We start from the raw sequence: 27223 nt of genomic DNA, 5'->3' as shown, positions 1-27223 counted from the left end.
AGTGCTGAGTCCTCTGTGGGTATTTTGTGTGGGCACAATTTTGTCATTAGTGCTCCCTCTCACCAAGACTTAGGCAACCCCCTTCTTCTAGTGAATTCTATAGGTAAGTCCCATTCTGGCTAATGTCAGTGCATCATCTCTGCCCATATTTGAATGTCCAGGCCAAAATTACTGTGGAAACTAGGAGAGGTATTGATAGTTCCTCTTTCCAACAATAGGCCTTTGTTGCTAAATTCAGACAAGCTGTTGAGCAATGCTTGAAGCCCCAAGACAATTTAAAGAATATTAATTCCCACAGCACTGAGGACTTTGTTCCACCATTCATCATCCACCGTTTCTACACAGTTCTTCAAGTGGCTGAGGTTTTATGGGTGATGTAGCATACTCAGGACTTCTGACATTTTTCTGAAAGTGGGTGGAAAGCATATATTTAAGTATTTTTAGGATCTTCTCTGATATATCAAAGGTCTGCTCCCTTTTGACAAGAGAGAAAACCTGCTAGTACCTATGAGTCAGGGATACACACCTCAAGAGCTCAGGGAGAGTGTAAAATGTGACCAAGGACTATTTTCCATCATTATAGAGGACTTCTTCAGATCTTTGAAATGGGACCATACTCACCATACCTAAGGTACCTGAAATTTTGGCCTCAGGGATACTCTTGAAAAGGTGCCAAAACCTCAGAGCCCTATAAACGAGAATCCCTTTTGCAGAAGACCTCGGTTTCCTCTGGATTTTGTAGTCAAGCACCTCCCATCTGTCTTTGTTCCATATTCCCTGGGTTTGTCCATAAACCTCATCTCAATCATCATTGCTCAGGGTCTTCTGAGTCCTTTGTGTGAGCACCCCTCATTCATCAGTTCTCAATATACTCTGGGACTTCTGGGTGAGAGCCTGTACTTAATCTCCCCTCCCACACCATTGTTCAGGTTCCTCTGAGTCATGTGGGTGAGTGCCCCTCTCCCACCAGTACTCAGTCCCTTGTGGGTATGGTGGGAGGATACATTTCCACTACCAGGGCTCACTCTCCACTGAGCCCTAGGCAATTTGATTCTCCTAGTGAAATCTCTTGGTGATTCCCATTCCAACTAATGTCAGTGCCTTATCTGCATGTCAAGGCCAACACTACTGTGGAAATTTAGATAGATGTGGATACTCTCTCTTATCAACAACCTCAGTGGGCCTTTGTTGATGCCTTGCAGACAAGCTCCTCATCAATGCCTGAAAACCATAGAGTATTTTAATGGATACCAATCCCACAGCACTCAGGACCTCATTTCACCACTCTTTGTCCACCATTGCCACACCATTGCTCTAGTGCCTGAGTTATTATGGAAAATGTAGCATGCCCTGGATTTCTGACATCTTTCTGAACAGTGGATGGAAAGCATATATTTCAGTATTTTTAGGATCTTCTCTGATATATCACTGGCTGTCTTTTTTAACAAGAGGAAACTTCCTAGGACTTCTGAGTCAGGCTCAATGCACGCCTCCATGGGACAGTGTGAAATGTGGCCAAGGACAATTTCCCATTATCATGTAGGACTTCCCAAAACCTTAGAAAAACCATTGTCCCATCACCTCTGACTTAACTGAGGACTCTTGATAAGGGTTAGAGTGCTGTGAATCATCTTAATGAGCACTCCTCTTCCAACAAAACTCTCTCCACTGGCTCCTGTGGTCAAGCACACCTCATGTTACTTTGCTCCAGCTTCTCTGGTCCTGCCTATGTGCTGGGTGGGATCACACATGTTGGCTCTGATCTGAGAGTATGAGGGCAGGCTGGGCTTCCAGCTCCATCCTGCTGTGGAGGTAGGAGGACAGAGCTTCCATAGCTGAGAGCACCTGTTCTGCCCTGAGTCTTGCAGGATGCTCCACACACCTGGGGTCATGGGCCATCTGCCTCAAGTATGTAAGGGAGCAGTGATTGCCTCAGCTTCCAAATGGCACAGGAGGCTCAGAAGATTGCTGTCCCATGGCCAGTGGTACCCAAGCAACGTGAGGGCAGGCCGGGAACCAGAACCTAGGCCCATCTGCCCTGAAGCCATGCTCTGCCTGCTATGGTCAGCACCCTCCAGAGGAAGATGCAGACAGGAACCAGTCAAGGAAGAAACAGGTCCTGTCCTGTGGCCTGAGAGGCTATTCTGCCTAGGTTTTCTGTGAGATGACAGGCATAGTCTGCCAAGTAGTTGTTCACAAGGGTGCCCCTCTGGGTGGTGGGCTCTTTCAGAGACTTGAACTTTTCTAGCTTTAACTCCAGGAGCACAGATAAGCCTGTGTATACAGAGAAAATGAGGCAAAAGGCCAGGAGTCAGTTTTGGAGCTCTTTCAGGACTGTACCCAGACAAGTTAAGATGAGTAAAAGGTCAAGATAAAGACCAGGCCAACCCCATTTAGACACACCTAGTTGAGTCCAGCATATGACTGTGTCAAGTACGGGGCCAGGCTTGTGAGGCAGGGCAAGTCTGGTGCTGCTGGTGACTCACCTCTTTCACAAGAGGTCTGGGATTATCCTGGACCCTGATGCTCACCCCTGATGCTCACACATCCATCTATGAATGTTTAAAAACATACAAGCATTTGTTGATTTGAGGTACTGCATGTGGAACCCAGGGGCTCTCTGCCAGACTTTTTTTTTTTTTAATTTAACTTAGGGTCTCACTAAGTGGCCCAGTTTGGCCTCAAACATGGAATCCTGGAGCCTCAGACTCCTGGTAGCTGACTTTTCAGGTATGGCCACTGCATCAGGCTCTGTTGTAGAACAGTGGCAACATCCAGGGGGAAAGACTCATGCACACTGTGGGGTGATGTCTGAGGTTTCTTCTGCAGTGACCTTCTGGCAGGTTCTGGATCTCATGAGTTTTGGAGAACAATGGGATCCTGGGGAAGTTTTTGTCTTTGGTTAGGAATGTGACTACAGATTTTGCTTCAGACAAGGGCTGAGAAGGTGTGTCCAGTCCATAGGTGAAAGGGACAGAATGATAGAGACTGTAACTGGAGAAAAAGATCTGATCCTGTTGGTTTGAAGAATGACCCTCACCTGAAGAACTTCTGCCCCTGCAGGAAAGAACAGGTTGTAATGAAAGGTCAATAGAAATATATGCCTCCCTCCAGATATGTTGCTGTGTGGGATATTTTGGAAAACCCAGACAGCAATTGTCCCTGTCCTTCTGTGATGATGACCTGGCTCAGCACTCCTGAGTGGAGAGGAGGAGAGGCCTTCATCCAGTCTGATCAGAAATGGAGTAGAAGAGTCTACCATGTGCCTTTCTGTTCAGCATTTGCAGTGGAATGTGCAAGGCTTTACTGCTTCTTCTGCCTCCATTCCCTGCTTGCAGACCACAGAGATGCAACGTGGCTCTAGCTGAAGGTCTCAGGTGGGCTCCATACAGGCCATTAGTTTCTCCTGCTCTCATCATCTCCACCTACCCAGAGGTTTCCACGACAATGAGTGCTGTTTTGTAACACAATAAAGAGAGAATTTAATTGCAGGAAGAATGCTTTCCAACAGCTCTGGGTGTGAGGTAGCATCCAGGGTCACCTGGTCACTGTGCTGATACTTCATTGCCCCCACAACTGGGACACCAGGGATCCTTCTTCCATCACAGAGGGAATTGCAGTGAGAACTGCAATAGTCACATGATTGAAGGAGTAGATGAGAAGAGGAGATGTGGGAGCTCTTAACTCCAACCTTACCAAAAGTGTCTAGGTTTGGGGACCATGCCCAGGTTCAAGTACCCCAAGGGTAGATGAGGAGAGGGTGGAGCTGAGACAGCAAATGTCTGGACACACATGGGAATGAGAGGATAGGGAGTGAGACAGAGTTAGGTCTGAGCACCTTCTGTGAGCCCCAAGTCCTCACAGATGTCCCACAGAGCTCTGGGAGGGCTACCTGATGAGGTGAAAGGGGGTCCTGAGAACTTGGACAGGAGAGAGACTGCAGCCACGTAATGTGGACAGGATGTAGGTGCTGACCCAGGTCACTATCCACTGCATGCCCAACTGCTGCTGCACCTGGCACTCCCCAGGCAGATACTTCAGGACTGTAGGTAAAGCTCAGCTGGTGAAGCACTCTCTCTGAGCCTGTTTTGGTGCTCACTTTGTCTAAAAGTGTCTTTTCCACTGACTCCTACAGTCTGTCACTTCCTCTCTGAGCAGGGACCAGATTAGACCAAAGGGTGCGACATATCCATCCTGGCAACAAAGGCCCAGGCTACTTCATTGACAATAAACAATGTCCTCTACAACAAGTTTGTCAGGAGGGAGGAGTTGTCAGAGTGAGGCTGGCCAGGTGCCAATCCAACCAAATCAGGCACTGCCCAGGCTTCTGAACAGGTTCCCCCATCATCCACTATGGGAACTGTTCAGTAGCTCTGCATGGTGGCTCTTCTCACTCACAAACTTTGGGTGCAATTGTGGTGACCTGGGCACCAACCCCACATATAGGACCAGATGACAGGGAGTCCCACACCCCTTAAGACTGTGGGATGGAAGAGAGACGGAATGGTGACAGAGCCTGATTAAAACAAGAGAATTTCAAACATGCCCCAATTTCTTTTTCCTCAGTGCCTGTCATTTTCTGTGAAGTTCCAAACTCCCTATAGATAGCCATCCCATGCTCAGTAGGGGAGCTTGGCCAGGCCACAGCCTGGCCAGGAAAGGAAGGCAGGGCTGGGCCACTCCCTCCAGGACCCTAGGTCTCCGCCTGTGTGTCTTCTTGCTTAATGCCTGTGGATGGCATTACTTCTGTGGACTGTGTTGGCAGATCAGCTTCTTCTTTGCTTTGGCCAAATTGTGATTATTTTCATTTTTCTCTTATTTCCAATGCTGTCAAAGGCCCCAATCCCATCAGCAGAGACTCCAGGAAGGAAAAGGGCCCTTCCCAGTGCCTCTTCCCTACAGGACTTCCAAGGTTCCTCAACCTGCTGACCCTGGGACTCTCACTGAGGTGCTGTTCACATACCCTGCACATTGGTGGCCATAAGCAGCCTGGGTCTGGGATGTCCCAGCTGCCAGGGCCTCCTCAGTTCTCTCCTGTACTCCCCACCATTCTTCCCTTCTCCCCTGTGCCAGACCCCACAGCAAGTCCTGCTAAGAACATGTAGCCCCCACCTGCCAAGTCCACCCCAAGACACTCTGGGCTTTAGAACAGATTGCTGGGCACAGTCAGGACTGGAGAGAGTTTAATCTCCCCTCCCTAGTTCTGCATTGTTGGAGGCTTCAGCTGGAGCTCAGCCTAGGAAAGAAATGAAAGCACTCAGGGCAGAGTCCTTGGGCTGGAATTCCCTGGTCGTGTCCAGTAGATGGACATGCCACATGGGTGAAAGGTGGAGGGAGCCCACAGCTCTAGGGTGTGGGGACACTGGGCTGTGTGGGGTGCCTGCTATCCTGTGGGCACCCAGGTGTGGCCTATGCTGAGTGAATTCACCTGGAATGGGCCCCAGGCCCATTATATCATCAGAGGCCACTGTTGGGGAAGGGCTCAGCAGGACATGAGGGGAGCACCAGAGGAGCCAAGTCCCTTCCCTAGAGCCTGAGGCTCCCAAGGGTCTTCCCACAGCAAAGGAATCTGGTCTGCAACTAAGGACACAGGACATATGGCACACACCTTTTCCAACAGTGACCATGTAATGAACTATAAAAATGTGTCATGCGAACTGAGGCCTGTCTCCCCCAGCCCAGGGCTGAGGTGTCAAGAGTGCTTGGCATTGGGTAATCAATTCCTTCCTGCTTCTTCTTGCCAGCCTGATGCTTTGTATTGTCCAAATACCTGAGAAAGTGAGTGCCTTCCTTTCTAGAGGTGGGGACATGTTATGGGTGTTAAATTATGCATCTGGCACCAGGGCCTCCAGCAGCAGGGCAGGCCCAGGAAGACTCCCATTTCTAATCTGGGCACTGAAATTGACCATAACTGCTCAAAAAACACTGTGACTGCTCTGGCCCTATCCCCCTGCAACATGGGAACAGTAGGACTGGCTCCTTCTAGACAGCCTCAGAGCAGCAGACAGATCCTATGTCCACTCCACACTGCTTGGGAAATGCTGGACTCAGATTGTTTCCAAGGGCATCAGCTACTCAGAAAGGAAGGTGGTTAAAGGAGGGTAGCAGGTAGAAGCTCTGGTGGTGCTCACAGGTGGTCCCTTACCTTGTCACAACTGGGTCCTGCCTGGTCTAGCACAGGACCCTGACCTGGTCACAACTACACCCTCAAATGGGCACAACTGAGTCTTGACCTAGTCAAACACTGGACCCTGCCCTGGTCAAACTCCATGTCCTGACCATGGTCACACTCGAGGCCCTGGCCTTTGTCACACTCTGGGCCCACACCCTGGTCACATACTGGTCCTTGACCCTGGTCACACTTTGAGCCTTGAACCTGTTTACATTCTATACTGATTGGGCCCTGACCTGGTCACAACAGGGTCCTGAGCTGGTCATACTCTGTGCTCTGAAGTGGTCAAGCCCAGGGCTCTGGCCTTGTCACTAATGGACCCTGCCTGGTCATGACTGGTCTCTGAACTGGTCAAGCAAAGGCCCTGACCCAGTCACAACTGGACCCTGATCTAGTCACTACTGGGTCCAGAACTGGAGAAACACACAGCACCAACCTGGTTACAACTGAGCTGTAATCTGGTTATACACTGGGCCCTGACCTGGTCACAACTGGTCCTGATTCTGGGTACAATTTGGACTCTGATCTGGTCACACTCTATACCCTAAACATGACCATAATCTGGGCCCTGGCCTTGGTCACACTCTGGGCTTTGGCTCTGGTCACACTCTGGGTCTTGGCCTTTGTCTCACACTGGGCCTTTCACCATTTACCCCTGTGGCATTTCCCTGCAAGGTGGGAGAGTGAGGAAAAAGCATCAGGCAGGTGGTAAGGAGGCTTGAATGTGCTGAGAGGGCAGGAGTGTATCCCATAGGTCTTAATGAACAGCTGTTTGTCTTGCCATTTCCAGTCCCCCAGGACAGCACTTGTCATGAAGTTCTTTCTTACACCTGCTCTGGCATCCACAGGAGTCTGGCTTACTCCAGAGCCTCCTGTTGCAACAGAGACCTCTGCAACAGTGCCAAGAGACTTAGTGCCAGCTGGGGTACTGGCCCTCAGTGTCTGGGCACCTGCCTCATCAGGGAGTGGGGGCTCAGGTCAAGGCATGCTCCAGGGTGCAGAGCTAGGAGTCTGGAGCCAGGCCCCCTGGTGGCTGACATGCTTTGTGGCCTTGGTGTGGCATTTGCACACTTTCAACCACAAGAATTCCAGGAGAGAATGGACACCCAAGTGGGCCTTCCAGGACACTAGACAGAGTGAGCAAGGTCATGGCCACCATTCAGGGTGTAGTTACTGCTCAATAGTCAAGATTTGGCTCCCTTCAGCCTCCAGGGGCCATGTAGTTTTGTGGTCCTAGTTGTAGATGTGTTATCACACAACTGAGGCAGAAGGCTCTGGGAGTCCCAGTCACTACTCCTCTTGACTGGTGTTCCAGGCCTCAAGTTCACAGAAGCCTCAGAGAAGCTGGAGACTTTGGCACCACCTCAGGAGAGCAGGATCCTGGGTGGACACCAGTGCTGTGCAGCCAGCACTCGAAAGAACTGGGATGAGGTGGGCCAGAGACCATCAGGGATCACCAATCCTTCCAGTGACTGGGGCAGTGAGTCACCCACATGGGGACAGATGCACCCTGAGTGTCCTGGGGGTTGTGCTTTTGGACACAGAGGAAGCACAGGTGGCACATGCAGCCCCAGTGTCCCTTGCTCTCCAGGCTGATTCTGCCGAATCCCACCAGAATTCAGCTGGCAGGACTTCAAGGACTCAGGGAAAAGGAGAGTAACAGCCAACAATCACCTGGGTGAGAGGCCCCCTCAGAGTCAGCTGGAGGCCTCTGTCTCTAACCTCCTGCAGCTGCAATGATGGCTGGGTCAGCTTGTCCATACTCATAAACTGTCCATTCTTTATTCAAAAATGTCTACCTTCCAGTCGAACATGTGGTCAGCTTTTCTCCTCAGAGACATGATGCCAACGACAGCATCTGCCCTGATACCCCCATTGGGGAATCCAGAGGCACTGGGCAACACAGCATGCCAGGAAGAGAGTTGTGGATGCCACCCGGCCTGTCCTATGTTCCCTGGCTTCTCACTGACCCACCTCAATTCCCACCTCCCATCTTCCTCATCTCAGAGAGCGTAGGGTGCACAGCCTACCCATATGGTGCTACTCTGGGGCTAAACTGAGTTCCCTCTGACCCTAAGAACTTACCATCACCTCCTTCCTAGCAAAGTTGGGCTCTTCCATAACCAGGTTTCTCATTCCACCCATCCTGGATACTTAGCCTGGGAAGACTGGAATCCACAGCCACCTCTCAATTCAGGTTGGCCCTCACCCAAGGACAAGCCTCAAGGTGCCCTTTATCCCATCATTCCAGAGGTGGGACATCTAGAAAAATTTAAATTGAGCAAGAAATACAACCCTTTTGATGAATTCAAAATGTCATTTGAGTTTTTATTATGTTCACAGTATTGGGAAATTGTCGGGTTAAAGGGACTTTCCAACCTTCACTGTCTGGAGACAAATCAGTGCCCAGCTCAGCCTTCTGCCCATATGCATTCCTCTTCTCCCCAAGAGCTGCCCCCCTATGATCATGAGAACAAACCAGTGGGGCACTTCAGGTGTGAGCACTGACTGTCATGTGAGTCCAGTAGTGCCCATGGGTGATGAGAGAAGAAAGCCTCCCATAGACCACTGCCTGTTAATGCCAGGCCCCTGGCTTCAGCCTTGTGGCCCAGCTGGGTGGTGAGGTGGGGTCAGTTCACCTGTGTGCAGGTGCCCTCTGAACTCACCTCCCAGGAGACAGGGTTTCCTGAGAGGTTGACAGCAGATTTCCCCAGAATGGCTACCCATTGTACCCCGTCAGGGCCACAGCCCCATCTAATCTATCCCCAGCAGGGAAGCAGAAGCCATCCATGCCCAGCATCAGACACAGCCTGTAATGGGCAACTCCTTTCCTCCAGGTCTGAAGAGACCCTTGGTATATCTTCCACCAGGTACAAGTTTCCTGTAGCCTGTGACCCAGCATTGAGCTCAGTGTGGGGGTCAGCAAGCCATGCAGACTGCTGTGGTCTCATTTATTTTAAGCCTGTGTGCACATAGGGAGTATCCATTGCTTGGGACACAAACTAGTGGCATCACCACCTAGTCAGGGATCAGTTAGGATTCTCTAGGGGACTGAGTCCAATACTGTGGCAGGAATTGTGGACATCATGATTCAAGGAATTTAGTCTCAGGGGTGAATACAGGAGCCTGGAATGGAGTATCTGGCACTGATTTTGCTTTTGAGCAGAAGACCTGGCTCCAGGGACAGAGGGACATGACCTTCTCAACTGCACATTGTCTGCTTTGAAAGTCTCCCCCTGCCCTGCCTGGCCTGGAAACCCCAGGGACATGTGTGCTGGATAGGAGCAACTGGATCCAAAGCCAGCCTATGTCCAGGAGACCTAGTGGCTCTGGCATGCTCTCCAGTTCCCACAAATGAATAAATCATATTCAAAGAGTAGCTATGAAAATAAGAAACAGGAACAAATTAAACAGTAATAAATCAAAAAGGAAGGAATTAATAAACATCTCTTTACATTAACTTGGAAGGTAAACGGCATCAACTTTCCAATTAAAAGACACAGACTGGCAGAATGCACTAGAAAATAAGACCAAACTCTTGTTTGCAAGGAATGAACTTTACAGGAAACAAGAGTCACAGGCTGAAAACGAAAGAATGGAAATTGATATATCATGTGAAGGGAACACCAAAGAAGCAGGTATCTACTCTCCAATCTGACAAGCAGACTTCAAAACAAAATTAAACAGAAGAGTCAAGGAAGTCATTTTATACAGTACAGGGTGCAATACAACAAGCAGATGCAATGATGAGAAATATTTATGGCTCACACTTATGTGCAACTAATTACCTAAAAGAGACACTGCTTGAATCACTGCCTCAGACAGACACCAGTACAATACCACTGGGTGATTTCAACTCACCTCTCTCACCAATAGCTAGGTAATCCATAAATAATAAAGCAAAAACTCTTTGGACCTGAAAAATGTTATAAATCAACAATATTTAACAGACATCTAAACAAGATTTTATCAAATAACAGTTGAATACTTTCTTCTCAGAAGCTCTTGGAATCTTCTCTGAAATACACCCTATTTTAAGTCATAAGGCAACATTCAGGAAATACAAAAGTATTAATGTAATTTATTGCATCTCATCAAATCATAATGGTATGAAATCAGGAATCAATATGAATAAATGTTACCAGAACCATGGGCACACATGGAGATTGAAAAATGCACTTTAGAATGATAAATGGGTAATAGAAGAAATCAAAGTAGAAATTGAAAAATGCTCACAAAGAAATGTGAAGAGTGAGACAACTTATCAGATACTGCAGGACACAGAGAGTTCTAAGGGAAAAGATTATAGCCCTGAGCGCCTATCTAAAAAATCAGAAATCTCAAAGGAATAAGCTAGTCGTGCATCTCAAGGTCCTTGAAAAACAACAGAAAACCATTCCAAAACTACCAGAGGGAGGTTAATAATCAAGATCAGAGCCAAAAACAAACACATCAGAGTAAAAGAATTTAGAATGATGATACAAAGGGCTTATTTTTTGAAAAGAAAAACAAGATCCATAACACCTTAGCCAATTCAACCAAAAGAAAAAGGAATAATACATAAAGTCAATTAAAGTAGAGACAGAAAATGAGAAATCTTCATGGACATCACAGAAATCCAATGGATCATTAGGGACTATTTTGAAAACTTATACTCCAAAAAACTATTTTGAAAACTTATACTCCAAAAAATTGAAAAGCTTAGGAGAAATGGATTCATTTCTAGACACACACAACTTGCCAGAATTGAATCAAGAGGACAAAGAAAGCATAAACAGACAACCAACTTGCAATGCAATAGAAGCAGTAACAAGAAGTCTTTCAGCAAAAGAAAGTGCAGGACAAGATGATGTCAGCTGAATTCTACCAGAGCTTTGAAGAACTAATCCCAGTGCTTCTCAAATCATTTCATGAACTAGAAAGGGATGGGACACATCCAAATATATTCTATGAAGCCAAATCAAAGAAGAAAAATCACTGATCAATATTCCTAATGAACTTAGATGCAAAAATCTTTAATAAACATTAACAAAGCATATTTAACAATATATGAAGAGTACTGTTCACCATTACCAGGCTGGTTGGGACCCAGGATTGCCAGGATGGTTTAATATAGAAATACCAATAAATGTAATTCATCACATAAATAAAATTAAGAACAAAAATCACATAGTTGCCTCAATATATGCAGAGAAACACTTCAACAAATCCCAGCATTCATCAATGATAAAAACCATGAAAACCTAGCCACAGGCAGAACCTACCTCAACATCATAAAGGCTATATTTAACTAATCCAAAGCCATCCTCATAGTAAATGGGTTATAACTGAAGGATTTCCTTTCAAATCCAGAACAAGACAAGAATTTCCACTCTCACCACTCCATTTAAATGTAGTGCTAGATATTCTATTCAGAACAGGAAGGCAAGAGAAGGAAAGAAAAAGGATAAACATAGGCAAGGAAGACATCAAGTTATCACTGCTTGCAAAGGACTGATGGAGCTAAAGTTGAGAAAGTTAAGCAAAATATCTGTTTCCAGAATCAGCATACAAATATCAACAGCTTTTCTGTTTACCAACAATGAATCTGCTGAGAATGAAATTAGTAAAATAGTCACATTCACAATACACTCAAAAAGAAAGAAAGAATAAAAATGAAAGGAAAGGAGGAAGAATTGGGAATAACTATCACCAAGGAGAGATTTTTTTCTCTAAATTTAAAACTATAGAACATTGAGGAAAGAAATTGAAGAAGACACAAGAAGTCCTCCTATGTTCAAAGACAGTCATATTCGATATTGTTAAAATGGTCAAACTACCAAAACAATATAAAGATTCAAGAAAATCCCCATCAAAATACCAATGACATTCTCCACAGAAATAAAAAAAAAAGTCCTAAACTTTATTTGGACAAATAAAAGACCCCAAATAGCCAAAGCAATTCCAAGTTGAAATGTTATAGGCACCCACATATCTGATTCAAATTATACTACACCCCCATGTAATAAATCTACACAGTCCTGGCCTAAAACCAGACACCCACAACAATGGCCTAGAATAGAATATACACAGACAAACCCAAACATCAACAGTTATCTAATCCTTGACATCAGTGTCAAAAACAGTCACTGGAGAAAAGGCAACCTTTGTAACAAGTGGTGCTGGGAAACTGGTTATCCACAGTATAAAAATGAATCTAGACTATATCTCTCCTCAGAATTAGACCAGAAACCATGCAACTCCTACAGGAAAACTTAGGGTCAACACTCCAACTTTTAGGCACAGGCACAACTTTCTCAGTAAGACCCCTAAATTGCAGGAAAGAATGCCAAGAGTCAATAAATGGAATGGCTTCAAGGTATAAAGCCTCTGCACAGCAAGGAAATAATTGAGTCTGTGAAGAGAGAATGTAAAAATGGGAGCAAATCTTTGCTACCTTCTGACAGAATAGTAATGTCTAGACTGTATAAAGTACTTAAAAACTTAACACCAAAACCCCCCCAACGAGCCATTAATACCTGGGAAAATGAATTAGATACTTCTCCAAAGAAATACAGAGAGCTGGTAAATATATGAAAAATAGTTGAACATCATTATTAATTAGGGAAATATGAATCAAAACTACATTGAAATTTCTTCTTGCTTCAGTTAGGAAGGAAGTCATCAAGAATCCAAACAGTTAGCTGGCCTTGGCGGTGCATGCCTGTAATCAAGTGGCTGGGGAGGCTTGCAGGAGGGTGGCAAGTTCAAGTTCAGCCTAAGTAAAAATGAGGCCCTAAGAAACACACTGACACTCTGACTGTAAATAAAATACAAAGTAAGACTTGGGATGAACTCACTGGTCTAGAGTCCCTGAGTTCAATTGCTGGTAACTGCATCCCCCAAAGAAACAATACAACAATTTCAAAGGCTGGAGAGGCTATGGAGAAAAAGGACACTTCTGTAGTGTTGGTGGGAATGTAAATTAGCACAATCAATGTGGATGTTTCTTAAAAACTAGGCATGGAGTTACAAAATGATCCAGCTATAAATACTTCAGGATTTATTCTCAATATTAAAGTCAGCATACTGTAGCAATACACACAACCCATGTTTATAGCAGCACAATTCACAATAGCCACATCTCAGAACCAGCCTGTCTGTTCATCATGGATGAAGATATACAAAATGTGGTGTATAGACACAATGCAGACTTATTCAACCACAAAGAAAATAAAGTCATCATTTGCAGGAAAATGTTTGAAACCTGTAAACATTATGTTAAGTGAAATGAGCCAAACTTAGAAGGTTAAGGGCCATGTTCTTTCCCACATGACAAAGCCAGGGGGGAAACAGGAGAAGAAAGATGGGGGATGTCATGAAAACCAAGGAAGATCAGTAGAGAGAGAGAGACCAAGGACCGTGGGCAGGTGCTGGGGAGCAACTTTGGCCACAGGACATGGTTGCACTGTGTGCACATGAAAGTGTGTAATAACAACTACATCATTGTACACATTGTGACCACCAAGAAAAAGTGGAGGAACAAGAATGCCAAAAGGGAGACTGGAGTGATGGTTTTAGTATGAGTCTTTTCTCCTTGCTGCACCTGGACTCTGAGTTCTGGTAAGAGCTCATGGTGGCCAACTCATGTGCACTTAGAGGAGGTGTCTGGTCACAGCCTTGACCCTGACCAGGGCAGTCAGTGGAAGGGCCAGCATGGGTGAGGGAAGCAGCCCCTAGTTCCGTTCCTGGCCAAACCTGCACAGGCCTTAGGAGCTGGCCTTGATGGGGTACACCTTTTCTGCTCTCCCTAAGTGCTGGTCACAGGGCATTCTCTTCTGCCCTGGACACAGGCCAGCACCTAGACTGGACCATTGTTGCTCCTGCCCCTAGTGTCAATGTCTTCCTGTAACTGAGCTCACTGCTTCCAATGCCAGGCACCAGTTACACATGCTGTTCCCTCTCTGCCTTGATATCGGCCTTGCCCCTTCTGGAATATTCTGGTATGACTAAATGAGCTCTATTCACATCACTGTGACAAGGTCCAGGAATTGACCTTCCTCTTCTCAGCAGGTGCTTCCTGCATCATCTTCTCAAGGATATCTGTTTTTTATACATATGGATGAGTTTCACTAGAAGGGAAGGATTCAGACCAAGAGTATCAGAAAAAGATACATTGCAGGAGGACTCCAGAGAAGTCAGGCACAGGCTGCTGGCCATTTCCCTAACTGGGAACCCTCCAGGACATGCTTCTCTCTAGCAGGAAACTGTGCACATGTGCAGAACGTCTTTGCCCAGAGAAAACGGGCCAAGTGTCTTGGTCTGGCTTTTATTTAGAGGTAGTCACATAGGGGCATCATGCTACAGGACACTCACAGCTACTGAAACTTAGGCTCAAAATGGTGAAGCCAGAAACACATCAAGCATGCTGATGTATGTGCACAGCATTGCTGACAGGCAGCTGTGATTCAGTTCATGGCCATGTGTACCAGACAAGACCATCAACCATGACCATCAGCCCAATCTGAGGGCACATTCCCAGGGTGGGCTAAAGACCAGTCATGAATACATGTTCCCTTGAAGACATGCAAGATCTACTTGAAAAGCAAGATATACTTAGGGAACACTCTCCTCACACTTCATATGTGCAATTTGAAATTCAACAGTGCCCATTAGATGGAACATTAGTGTAAACTCTAAGACAGATTAAGACCACATCTAGTCATGGCTAAACTGAGCTTTGATCTATGGTGGGTTTATGCTCACCTGTGCTACCTTCTGACTACCAGCTATTGGGGTGATGAGTATTTAAGGACCACCCATCCACTCTTGTGAGCAAACCCCTACTTGACTGAAAATTAGTCTGAGCCTCCTCCCAAACTGCTGGGGTCATATGAAGATGTCTTTTTATCATTCATATCCCACCTCCCCATGACCTTGTCTTTGCCCAGGTAGTTTCCCCAGGTGTGTGTCTATAAGGTCATAACACTTATGGCTGGTACAATGTTGTTGCTTATGCATAAAAGTATTAAGAGAAAGTACATGCATGGGGGTGGGGAGCATCATGGGACAAGCATGGACAAGCACATCTGTGATCCCAGCCACTCAAAATGTGGATTCAGGAGCATCACAAATTTGAGGCCAGTCTGGGCAGCTTATCAACACCCTGTCCCATACTAAAACATATTCTGAGGAGCAGCTCAGTGGCAGAGCACTTGTCCAGCATGTGTGAAACCTTGGTTCAATTACCCACCACCCCTGCTTCAAAAAAAAAAGATTATGGAAGCTCTAGACTGGAATTTCCTACTGGCATTACCTATTTTAAAAGAAAAACTGAAAAGTAATATGTTGCTAATGATCAGGGTTAGAAAAGCCTGATCTTTCAAAAAACTCTTCAAAGAAAAGCAAAACTTGAAATCTAATTTTAAATTATCAAGACAAAACTTTAATATATGCAAAATTCTGGCAAGTAATATACTGAACCCCATATATTCATTATTAAGATTAAACAGGTACACTCCATGGCCAATCTTGTTTCAATTAGAATTTTATCCACTATTAACATATTCTAAAAGATAAGCACTGCTTAAAATGCACAAACACTATTAGTATTTCATTTAGAATGTAAGGGTCCCTGGACTTCTCCTGCCTCAGCCTCCCTGATGGCTGGAATGGTAAGCTTTGCCAGGAGGAGAAGCCACAGCAGCAGGTATTGACTCAAGTTTAGCCCTGCTGGATCAGTTGCCTGGGGAGGGGTCCCAGACTGACTTGTCTGCATTCCTTGTTGCCTGTGCCAGGCCTCTTTCCCAGTCTAGTGGTGAAGACTGGCAGATGTGCAGACAACCTCTGCAGTCTCCCAAGGGAAACAGTTCACCCAGGAGACCTGTTGCCTGTGAGTGCCCCCACTTGTCATGACAGATTAAAACCACAGAAAACCTAGAGGGCCAGGGTGGTGTTGCTAAGGCAAGTAGTGTTTTATCTTCACTGAAATTTATTTAATATAATTTGAAATATTACATGAGAGGATTTGAGGAGACCTTGGTGCCACCACTGGACAAGTGGCACAGGCCTATAATTCCTGAGTCCAAGGAGGCTGAAGCATTAGGATGCATGCAAGTTTGAGGGTAACCTCTGCAACTTCAAGACCTTGTCTCAAAATAAAGTAAAAATGGTACTGTCACTCAGTGGTAAAGGGCCCTGACTTCAATTCTCAGTATGAATCAGTTAATTAAATAAATAAAATTGAAAACAAATCCAGGGAAGAACTTTCTGGAGCTGAATTGGTGTCAGTGCTGCAAAGAGGATGCTGCACCCACAGGTGTGTGCAGGACTCCAGGGGGCCCAGAAGGGCCTCAGGGACCTCTGACAGTAGAGGCAGAAAGCTCAGGCCTTGGAAAATCCTGGTGGATGCAGACCCACTTGAGAAGCCTCACCAGAGCCTGGCAATGCAAAGGGGTTCCCTGGCTGGAGGGCAGAGATTGCTGCCTGTTTCAGGCTTTGGGATGAAGGCAGCAACCACTGAGGTGCACATTCAAGGGCAATCTCCACATCCTGACTGTTACAGAGGGCCAGACACCTGAGTGACTCCAGAGTGTGGTCTCCTGCTAGGGATACCCCTGTTCACCAACGGGACAGGGGTAAATGGGATAAGGGCAGGTGAATCCCTGGGTGACCAATGAGGCTTTCCCAGCACAAGACCTGGATGCTAGTGAGGAAGCAGACCCCTGGAGCAAGATGGACAGGCACATAACAGCAGAGCTGTCAGTCCTACGGGGAGAGTGCTGGAGAGGGATAGGGTTTGGGTAGCCTCAGCAGTCTGGAGACATAGAAGAATAGACTGAAAGCAGGCTGCCCTAAATCTGGCTCCAGGTGATTTGTATGGAGCAAACAGAACTGGGGGCATTTCTATTCCCTGTTGCCAGCAGAGAACAGGAAGTGTGCATTCTAGACTGATCCTTTGGCAAGTTCTCTGTCTATCAGAAAGGCAAACCCCCAATTATCCTGGTGCTGTAACTCAGGAAGGGAAGGAAGAAAAGGAGGCCATGTGGTCCTTGGTGGATGGTGAAATCTCACAGGCCACTTACTGTGGTTTGGGTTTGGTTGGCATGCCCCACAGGGTCCACTGTGAGTGAAGGCTCTGCAGGATGGCAATGGATGGAGGTGTGGCATCTTTGGAGCTTGGCCTAATGGGCAGTCCCAGTGTCAGTGAAGTGACCCTGGAAGGGGGTGCTCTGGGACAAAGGATAGTGCTCAGAAAGGGTTGTTATAGAGACCACAGACTGCCTGCCCCACGTGGAGGTGGGATGCTTGCTCTACACACCCTGCAGATCATGAGGCCCTCACCAGAACTGGCCTGAGGCAGGTTCCATGGCTTAGACATGCCAAACTTGAGGGAAATCAGCTCTTCTCCATAGAGTGAACTGCCTTGGGCATTTCCTTGCAGAGATGAAAGATTGACCAACAGGCACCCAACTTCTTGCTCATTCTGCAGGCCCATAGTCCATGATCAGGGAACTCATAGCCTTGGGGTTTGGAGAGAGTCCCTTTCTGGGTCCTGGACAATCCCTTTGGCTGTGTTTCACGTGGCAGAATCTGTGCTCCTTGGGCCTGTCTTATAAAAGCACCAGTACCTCCCAGAGGGGCTCTGAACCCTGACTTAATCCTCCTCAATGCTCCTTGATGTTGGACATTAACATGGGTGAGGGATCACCAAGGATTAAGGCCACACATTTCCTCCCAAAACACATATTTTTCTCAGACATGTCAAATGCATTCATTCTCTTGCAGTAGCCTTCAAAGTCCACTCTGGGTGCTGGTTCTTGGAGGGAAGGAACCAGGCCACAGACATGGTCCCTTACTTACCAGCACCACCAGTGCTGAGGGGCCTCCCCCCAAATGCCCCTTCAGGGGACCTAATGTGAAGTTTCCCATGAAGGTCCTTGGTGGGCTTCTGGAGGGGGCCATATGAGGAAACAGCCCTCTCAGTGTTCCAAAGGACATCACAATATTCCTCAAGCTGGTAGAGCTGAGCAGAGTTTTGGGGAGTGGGTCTTGAACCTGCTGGGTGCCTCCAGGTGGGGCACCTGATTCCAGGAGCCTAGTTGTTGGTGCACATTAGGACAGAGGGAAACTTGATGGTACAGAACCCAGAAAAGAAAGCATTTCTGATCTACCAGCATTGTTCCCCAGCTGCAGAGGGGGCCCACCAGTGGGAGATGTTGACAGATCCCACCTTGAGGGATCCTCACTGCATACTTTGGGCCTTCCTCCTTTCTGTGGCCCAAGACCACTGTGGGGAGTATTGCGTGGCCAGGCTGACCAGGCTGCCTCAGCCTAGAGCTCCCTATGGTGGGAGGCTGCAAAATGGGGTGGCAACCACGTGAACCCCTGGAGCTCTGCTCAATGTGGGCAGCTCTTCAGGGCTCTGCAATTGGATCTCAAAGTGGGTGGGGCCAATCCAGCTTCAGCCTCAGCACACAAGTGAATGTGAGTGTGTGTGACCTTAGACCCACTGTTCTTCCTGACTGGTTTCAGTGTAGGTCTGACTTACAGATTCCCTAAAACCAGGCCCTTGTGAAGAAAGACCTCCTTTTTAACAAGAAGTGGACTGAGTCTGGCAGGGTGCCCCACCTAGAATGCCAGTCACTCAGGATGCTGAGGCAAGAGAATCAAGTTTGAAGCCACCCTGAGCATTTTAGAGAGACCACGTCTCAAAGAAAATCACAAAGAGTACCAGAGGTAACTCAGGAGAAGAGCACCCTGGGTCCCAGCCCCAGGGCCATCCCACCCTGACAAGGGGAAGAACTGAAGTATAGAGAGACTCAGGGAAGGGTCCAGGTCGAGGCTGCACCTGGGACCTGAGCACATCATGAGCTTGGTACTTCAGGACTTGGGGTTTGGGAATAGTGCTCCCTAATAATCACCAGGCTTCCTGCAGTTCTTGGTAAATCCCATAAACTCTGAGCGAGGATGAACAGGGAGTGAGGAAGAGAGAGCAACTGGGCCACTCTGCATCAGGCATCCCCAGCTGTGTTGTTGTCCTACAGCCACAGTGTCCCTTTTTCTCCCCAGAGGCCCAGGTATTTTAGTCTCCTTTTAAACCACAGCCCCTTGGAAGTCTGTCGGGGAGACAAGGTGATAATAATGATTTGACCTACTCTGTCCCATGGGAAATTTTGGTGACCTGTCATGGAGGAGCAGGCTCTGCCTGGTGACAGGTGACCCTGGCTGTGGAGTCCTAGGGACAAGGACTGATTGAGGTCCTGTGGTGCACATTCTTTCCACCTCTCAATCAGGACCTCACAAAAGCCTGTGGAATTCCTGCTGTCATGGTCAAAAGACATGGTACAGTATGTCTGGGTGGGGTTCCATCAAGGCCAGGCACCAAGCAGGGTGCACTGGCCAGGTATGTGTTGGAGAAGGGGAGGGGAGAATAGGGAGGCCAGATGTCCCATGCCTGAGCATGAGGAAACAAAGGTTAGAGACTAGATCTGGCATTCCTATGGACAAGGTGGGGCAAAGAGGCCCCTGGTTCCAGCAGGGACTGGATGAGAAACAGAGACTCCATTACCAAGTCTCAACACACACTGTGACCCCACCACTGATGCTTGACCCACCACAGCAGCTCTAAACCAGACAGACATTCCTAAACTCAGGAACAACAGGGTCAGAAACAGAACTGGAGTCATTGCTCTTCAGACCTTTGACTGCAGCCAGTGGAGGCAGAGGTCATTAGGTCCAAGGAAAGGTAACACTGGGGAACACATTCAGTCCTGAGGGCCCCACAAAATTTCCAAGACCTTAGTAGCAAAAACAGCTGTGCCTGCCCCTCCTCCTATGCCATTATGACATCACAAACTGTATGGAAGTTAAGGAGAGAGACTGGGCAAGGCACCACAAACTGATGGACACTGTTCCCAGACCATAATATGGAGAGGACATTGGGGAGCAAAGGAGGATGGGAAGATCCCATGAGGCCACATATCAACCCCAATCAGAACAGGGTATGAAAGGAAAACAGTGAGTGCCACATTCACGTGAGTACTAAGGACATAAACTCTCCTGTGAACCAGGTGCCCTGTTCAACAATGGTCAGTCACCTATGCCCTGTGTGTGAGCAAACGTCACCTAGGAGTTCTCAGTCCTTTCTTGGTCCTATCCTTAATCACCCACCCCCCATAATTGCTCAGGGTCTTCTGAATCTGGTGGCTGAACACCCCTCTCTCACTAGTGCTCAGTACCCTCTAGGTATTGTGGGTGTGTACACATCCACCAACAGGGCTCACTCTCCACTGAGTCCTAGGCACATTTGTTCTCTTATTAAAATCTCTGGGTAAGTCCCATTCTGCCTAATGGCAGTACACCATCTCTGGCCTTGTCTGTGTGTCCATAACAACACTACTGTGAGACATGAAGAGATGTGGATACTTCTTATTTTCCAACAACCTCAATAGATTTTCGGTGCTGCCAAGCAATGTTCCTTACCAATTCCTGAAAACCCAAGAAAATTTTAAAGGATGTCAATGCCCACAGAACTGAAGACCTCATTTTACCACTCATCGTTCACCATTTCCACACCATTGCTCAAGTGGCTTATGGATGGTATAGCATCTTTCAGGATCTTACATCTTTCTGAACAGTGGATGGGAAATATATATTTATGTATTTTCAGAATCTTGTGTGACATGTCACTGGCTGCTGCCTTTGACAAGAGAGGAGACCTCCTGGAACTTCTGAGTTAGGCACAATGTACACATTCAAAAGACAGTGTGAAATATGGCCAAGGACAATTTCCCATCATTATGGAACCATTTCGACAATCCCTCAAGTCACTAAAGCTTTGAACCAAAGGGTACTCTGCAAAAGTTTCCAAAAACTCAGAGCACTATAAGTGAGAATCCCTCTCCCAAAAGTCCTCTGTCTCCCCTGGATCCTGTCGTCAAGCACACCTCATCAATCTTTGCTCTGTCATCTATGGGTTTTGCTCTAAACCTCTTTTCAACCATCATTACTTAGAATCTAGTAAGTCCTATGGGTGAGCACCCCTCTTCTACCAGTGCTCAGTCTTCTCTGGGTGCAGCCCTAAATCTCCCCTCATTCTCCATTGCTCAAGGTATCTGAGTACTGTGGGTAAGCACCCCTCACCCACTAGTACCCTCCCCTCACCCACTAGTACCCCTATTTCACTTGATCCTATTAGTGATAACCCCTCTTCTGACATGGCTCAGCCTTCTTTGTTTACCCTGCTAAATTCACCTAATCTGTCCTTATTCAGTCTCTTTTGGGATCTGTGTGTGAGTGACCCTCATCTAACAGTTTCTCTGTTTCTTTTTCTGAATTCCCTAATCATTCTTTGCCCATTCTTCCCAGCATCTCCTTTTGGTGAGCCCTCACCTTAGAGTGCTCAGTCTTCTTTATGTCCTGTTCAATATTTCCCACGGTAATCCTTACTCAGACCTCCTCTGGTTCCTGTGGGTGAGCACACCTCACCTGACAGTTGCTCAGTCTTCTCGGGGTCCTGTCCTTAATATCCCTTCAGATGCCATTGCTCAGGGTCATCTGATTCCTGTTGCAAGTGGCACTTACACTGAGGTTCTCAGTTTTTCCCTGAATATTATTTTGAACTGTCTCTTATCCTTCAGTTCTTTCTCCTCTGTGTCCTCTGGGTAAGTGCCCCTCATCCAGCTGTGCTCAGAATATTCTGGGACTCTTCATGAGTACCCATCACCCAGCAGGGCTTAGTCTCCTCTGGGTCATGTGCTAAGTTCCCATAGCCAATTTTATCTCAGCCTTCTCTGACTCCTCTGTGTGATCATAGAAAACCTAATATTACTTTTCTGGGTTCTGTCTTAACCTTATTTACCCAACCATTTACTCATGGTCTTCTGAGTCCTGTGGGTGAGGGCCCTCATCCAGCCGTCTCAGTCTCCTCTGTGCCATGTGCTAAGTTTCTATAGTCAATCTTTTCTCAGCCTCTTTTGGCTCATGTCTGTGAGCATATGTAGCCTTGTCTGGGTTCTTTCTTAACCTCATCAACCCCACCATTGCTCAGGGACTTCTGAGTCCTGTGGTGAGCACCCCTCACACACAGGTTCTCAGTTTTCCCTGGATACAATTACCAAGCACCCCTTACTCTGCTGTGCTCAGTCTCTTCTTGGTCCTCTGCTGAGTGCCCCTTACCCACCATTACTCAGACTTCTCCTGGTCCACTGGGTTGGGCCCCTCACCCACCAATGCTCAGTCTCCTCTGGGCCCTCACCCAGCAGAGCCCAGCCTCCTCCCTATTTTGTGCAGACTCAAATCTTCATGGCATTTGGTCTTTGATTGCCTGCTCATGAGTGCCACCCTCTTGCTAGCGTTGCTTCTTCATGAAAATATGTTGAGGGTCTTCCACCAATTCCCAGGCATTCTTGGTCTTTGTGGTTGAGTGAGTCTTTCCTGTCTTGCCTGTCTCTGGTGGATCTGGTTGGGGGTTTAATTCTTGGATCCTGTTTGAAGTTCTGTGCTGCCTTCTTCATGTGTGGTGCAGGAGTGCTTTCGAAACATGATGGCCTTCATGGTCCAGCTTGTGGTGGTTCATGGAGATATTGGCTGCCCTGCCTGAGTTGTTCTTTCCTCTCAGTAGATAGACATAAGGCTGCAGACAGGCTTTCTGCAGGGCATTTTTCCTATCTGTGCCAGAGCTCACTGTGCTGAGGTTCAGAATCCCTGAGGCAAAGATTTCCTGCAACTAACTGTGAGCCTCCCTCTGCACTGGTTGCCTCATTCCCCAGAGCCCTTGCTGGGAAAGGCTGGGAGCAGGGGCCTCTATACTCCTACCAGGTTCCCTTGTGGTCCCTTCCTCCGGGCTTTGAATTATGCTGATGAGAGTCACTGTCCTCCTCAATGTCTACCTCCTCATTCACCTTCACACTTTCCCAGGTTGGTCAGCTGCTTCCTGCAAAAAGTAGGGGGATTGAGTGTCCATTCTCCTTTTCCATGGTTAGTTTTCAGTGTTTCAGGGTCACCCCATCTGGTTTCTGCTCTGTCCCAGGTAAAGGAGCAGCATTGAGGAGAGCCACAGAAGCCCAGACTGAGCAGGTGTTTCAGGAAAGGATGTATGTGGGCTGAGTGGGAGGAACTACTTGGGTCCTGGCCTCTCCCTGTGGTGCTCCATGCCTCATAGCACTCCTGGGACTGCAGAGGACACCAAGGGCCCTCACCTGCACCTTACCTGGGATGCCAGTGGATGTCTATCAGCTGGCTCTCTGAAAAGCAGTCTTGAACTCATTATTAACTTCCCTGGTGCAGAGGATGTGTGACCCATGTTTCACTAATCTTAAGACATCCTCCCTTCATGATGGATTCCATGGATCAAGTGCTGCTACCACCTGCTTCACTCTTGGAAGGACTCCTGAGTCTGTATTCAGCTGACAGTGGCCATGGACCCAGCAGGGACATAGGTCAGTTTCTCTTTTTTTAAATTCATTTTTATTGTAAACAAATGGGATACATCGTGTTTCTCTGTTTGTACACGAAGTAGAGGCATACCATTGTATAATCATACAATTACCTAGGGTAATAGTTTTTGATTCATTCTGTTACTTTTTTCTCCCCTCCCACCCCTTCCACCACTCTTATCCCTCTATAGAGTCCCTCCTCCTCCATTCCTGCCCCCTTCCCACCCCCTATGTGTCCTCATCCGCTTATCAGTGAGATCATTCGTCCTTTGGTTTTTTGAGATTGGCTTATCTCACTTAGCATGAAATTCTCCAACTGCATCCATTTGCCTGCAAATCCCATAATTTTATTATTCTTTATGGCTGAGTGATATTCCATGGTATATATATATACATACCACAGTTTCTTTGTCCATTCATCAATTGAGGGGCATGTAGGTTGGTTCCACAATCTGGCTATGGTGAATTGAGCAGCTATGGATCATTGTTGTGGCTGTAACTCTGTAGTATGCTGATTTTAAGTCCTTTGGGTATAGGCCGAGTGGGATAGCTGGATCAAATGGTGGTTCCATTCCAAGTTTTCTGAGGAATCGCTACACTGCTTTCCAGAGTGGCTACACTAATTGCAACCCACCAGCAATGTATGAGTGTACCTTTCCCTCACATCCTCTCCAAACCTAATGTTGCTTGTATTCTTGATAATTGCCATTCTAATTGGGTGAGATGGAATCTTAGGGTAGTTTTGATTTGCATTTCTCTTATTACTAAAGATGTTGAACATTTTTTCATATGTTTGTTGATTGCTTGTAGATCTTCTGTGAAGTGTCTATTCATTTCCTTAGCCCATTGTCGATTGGATTATTGCATTCTTGGTGTAGAGTTTTTTGAGTTCTTTATAGATTCTGGAGATTAGTGCTCTATCTGAAGTATGAGTGGCAAGATTTCTCCCACTCTGTAGGCTCTTTCTTCGCATTGCTGATAGTTTCCTTTGCTGAGAGAAAGCTTTTATTTTGAATCTATCCCAGTTATTGATTCTTGCTTTTATTTCTTGTGCTATGGGAGTCCTGTTGAGGAAGTCTGGTCCTAAGAAAACATGTTGAAGATCTGGACCTACTTTTTCTTCTATAATTTGCAGGATCTCTGGTCTGATTCCGAGGTCCTTAATCCATTTTGAGTTTAGTTTCGTGCATAGTGAGAGATATGGGTTTAGTTTCATTCTGTTGCATATGGATTTCCAGTTTTCCCAGCACCATTTGTTGAAGAGGCTATCTTGTCTCCATTGCATATTTTTGGCACTTTTGTCTAGTATGAGAAAATTGTATTTATTTGGGTTTGTGTCCGTGTCTTCTATTCTATACCATGATCTACCTATTTGGTGCCAACACCAAGCCGTTTCTGTTACTATCACTTTTGTAGTATAGTTGACGGTCTGGTATTGTGATACCCCCTCTTTCACTCTTCCTGCTAAGGATTGCTTTAGCTATTCTGGGTTTCATGAATTTCATGATTGCTTGCTCTATTTCTATAAGGTACATCATTGGGATTTTAATTGGAATTGCACTGAATCTGTATAGCACTTTTGGTAGTATGGCCATTTTGACAATATTAATTCTGCCTATCCAAGAACATGGGAGATCTTTCCATCTTCTAAGGTTTTCTTTAATTTCTTCCTTTAGTGTTCTGTAGTTCTCATTGTAGAGATCTTTCACCTCTTTTGTTAGATTGATTCCCAAGTATTTTGTTTTTTTTGAGGCTATTGTGAATGGGGTAGTTTTCTTAACTTCTCTTTCTGAAGATTCATCACTTATGTATAAAAATGCATTGGATTTATGAACATTGATCTTGTTACCTGCTACTTTACTGAATTCACTAAAAGTTCTAAAAGTTTTCTGATGGAATTTTCTGGTTCCTCTAAATATATAATCATGTCAACGGATAGTTTGAGTTCTTCATTTCCTAATCATATTCCTTTAATTTCCTTGGTCTAATTGCTCTAGATAGAGTTTCAAGGACAATGTTGAATAGAAGTGGTGAAAGAGGACATCCCTGCTTTGTTCCAGTTTTTAGGAGGAATACCTTCAGTTTTTCACCATTTAGAATGATATTGGCCATGGACTTAGCATAGATGGCCTTTATAATGTTCAGGAATTTTCCCACTATCCCTATTTTTTTCCAGTGTTTTTCCAGCATGAAGGGATGCTGTATTTTATCAAATGCTTTTTCTGCGTCTATCGAAATAATCATGTGATTCTTGACTTTAAGTCTATTGATATAGTGAATGACATTTATTGATTTCCGGATGTTGAACCACCCTTGCATCCCTGGGATAAAACACATTTGATCGTGGCACACTATCTTTTAAATATATTTTTGTATGCAATCTGTTAAGATTTTGTTGAGAATTTTTGCATCAATGTTCATTAAGGATATTGGTCAGAAATTTTCTTTCCTCGCTGTGTCTCTGTCTGGTTTAGGTATCAGTGTGATATTGATTTCATAGAATGAGTTTGGGAGGGTTCCCTCCTCTTCTATTTTATGGAATACTTTGAGAATTGTATTGGAATGAGCTCTTCTTTAAAGGTTTTGTAGAACTCGACTGAGAACCCATCTGATCCTGGACTTTTCTTTGTTGGTAGGCTTTTCTTGACTTCTTCTATTTCATTACTTGAAATTGATCTATTTAAATGGTGTATGTCCTCCTCGTTCAGTTTAGGTAATTCATATGTCTCTAGAAAGCTGTTGATGTCTTCGAGATTTTCTATTTTGTTGGAGTATAGATTTTCAAAATAGCTTCTAATTATGTTTTGTATTTCAATCATGTCTGTTGTGATATTTCCTTGTTCATTCTGAATTTTAGTAATTTGGGTTTTCTCTCTCCTCTTTGTTATTGTGGCTAAGGGTTTATCAATTTTGTTTATTTTTTCAAAGAATCAGTTATTTATTTTGTCAATTTTTTTGATTGTTTCTTTTGTTTCAATTTCATTGATTTCGGCTCTGATTTTAACTATTTCCTGTCTTCTACTACTTTTGGTGTTGCTCTGGTCATCTTTTTCTAGGTCATAGTGTTAGGTCCTTTATTTGTTCATTTTTTTCTTCTTTTTTTGAATGTGCTCCAGGAAATAAATTTTCCTCTAAGAACTGCTTTAATAGTGTCCAGAGATTTTGATATGTTGTTTCTTTGTTCTCATTTACTTCTAAGAATTTCTTAATTTTCTTCCTGATATCGTCTGTTATCCATTCATCATACAATAGCATATTATTTAATCTCCAGGTGTTGGAGTAGTTTCTATGTCATTTATTTCTAATTTTAATCAATTATGATCTGATAGAATATGAGGTACTCTCTATCTTCTTGTATTTGCTGACAGTAGCTTTGTGGCATAATATATGTTCTATTTTAGAGAAGGATCCATGTGCTGCTGAGAAGAAAGTGTATTCACTCTTGGTTGGATGGTATATTCTATAAATGTCTGTAAGTCTAAATTATTGATTGTGTTTTTAAGATCTATGGTTTCTTTGCTCAATTTTTGTTTGGAGGATCTGACCAGTGGTGAGAGAGGTGTATTAAAATCACCTAGTATAATTGTGTTGTGGTCTATTTGATTTCTGGCATTGAGAAGGATTTGTTTGACAT

This window comes from Sciurus vulgaris, assembly GCF_902686455.1.
Source record: "Sciurus vulgaris genome assembly, chromosome: 6".
NCBI classification, from domain to species: domain Eukaryota; kingdom Metazoa; phylum Chordata; class Mammalia; order Rodentia; family Sciuridae; genus Sciurus; species Sciurus vulgaris.
The sequence above is the reverse complement of the archived record's forward strand: the minus strand, read 5'-3'. Positions refer to the sequence as shown.